Genomic DNA, 1,524 nt, shown 5'->3' with positions numbered 1-1,524 from the left:
AGATCGAAGGGCATTCCTTCATCAGCTCACTGAGGTCCAGCTGTGTGCCAGGCACAGGCCAGATGCTGGGCTACTCTATGGGGTGAAACTGTTCACTCAAGGCAGACGGGCAGCGTAGCTCAGTGGATGAGAGCACGAGTGAGGCTCCGGGTTCATTCCCAGCACCGTCCAAAACAAAGGGCTGGAGAGATGACTTAGTGGTTAAGGCACTTGCCTGCAATGCCAATGGACGCAGGTTCGATTCCCCAGGACCCACATAAGCCAGATGCACAAGGGTGCATGCATCTGGAGTTTGTTTAAAAATAAATAAATAAGCCAGCCAATTGGTCTGCTTATGTGAATGTGTTTCTGCAGAAATGTAGAGAGAGCTGGCAATGGTGATGCCGTGTTATGAGCCTTAAGGACAGTTGAGGTCGTTAAGGTCCCTGAAAATGGCTACAATACCTTAATGTTGAAGCATTTTCATAAAACTTATTTTAATGTAACTTGTTCTCAAGTTTAATGAAAGCTAAGAGTTAATAACTTACATGTATTTTTTGTTGTTGTTGTTTGAAGTCGGGTCTCACTCTAGCCCAGGCTGACCTGGTATTCACTATGTAGTCTCAGGATGGCCTCGAACTCATGGCAGTCCTCTTACCTCTGCTTCCCAAGTGCTGGGATTAAAGGCGTGTGCCACCACGCCTGGCACATGTATTTTTTTTTGAGGAAAATAAATAAATGAATAAATAAATAAAGGTTAGGGTAGCTTGAATGCCTTTAATCCCAGCACTTGGGAGGCTGAGGTAGGAGGATCACTGTGAGTTCAAGACCAGCCTGGGACAACAGAGTGAGTGTCCAGGTCAGCCTGGGCTAGAGTGAGAGCCGACTTTGGGGTGGGGGGGGTGGGGGGAAGGATAGGGAGACACTGAACAAGCGACTTGAACTTGAGGGGTGGGAGAGCACCACGAACCCCATACCTCACATCTGGAAGGACTGCAGAGGACAGGAGCTCCTGCCCAAGGGAGACTTTGCCTTTAGTCCCCTTGGCTCTGGGCCACATGGCTCCAGAGTGGACAGCCTTTGGGCTGGACACGTGAGACTTCTGATTTATGAAGGTGACTTTCAGGTCAAACAGGATGCCGGGGCTGGAATGTATGGTGTGTGTGTGTGTGTGTGTGTATGTGTGTGCATGCGCGCACACGTCTGTGCTTGCACGGTGCTACTTAGAATGGGCTGTTCAAAGCTCTGCAGAGGTGACATTTAAGGGCTATAAAGAAGTGAAGGAAGTGGTGGTGGGGTCTGTGGACAAGAGCAAGGACCTTGGGGAATTCAAAGAACGCCCACCGGCTGAGGTGCCACTCGCTGGGAGAGCGCTTGCCTACTGTACAGGAGACGCTGGGTTTGAGCCCCAACATCAGAAAGAAAGAAAAAAATGAAAACTAGCTGGGCGTGGTGGTGCACGCCTTTAATCCCAGCACTTGGGAGGCAGAGGTAGGAGGTTCGCCGTGAGTTCGAGGCCACCCTGAGACTACATAGTGAATTCCA

The 1,524-nt window shown here is 50.0% G+C and overlaps 1 non-coding gene across 1 annotated transcript; it reads left to right on the top strand.

Moving 5' to 3' along the window:
* Nucleotides 1-312: 312 nt before the first annotated feature.
* Nucleotides 313-443, top strand: LOC123463230. The gene has a single exon (XR_006638821.1). It is a non-coding gene; the product is annotated as a small nucleolar RNA SNORA33 (small nucleolar RNA).
* The last annotated feature ends 1,081 nt before the right edge of the window (nt 444-1,524 follow it).

The sequence above is a fragment of the Jaculus jaculus genome, chromosome 8, assembly GCF_020740685.1.
Source record: "Jaculus jaculus isolate mJacJac1 chromosome 8, mJacJac1.mat.Y.cur, whole genome shotgun sequence".
NCBI lineage: Eukaryota > Metazoa > Chordata > Mammalia > Rodentia > Dipodidae > Jaculus > Jaculus jaculus.
The sequence above is the reverse complement of the archived record's forward strand: the minus strand, read 5'-3'. Positions and strand labels throughout refer to the sequence as shown.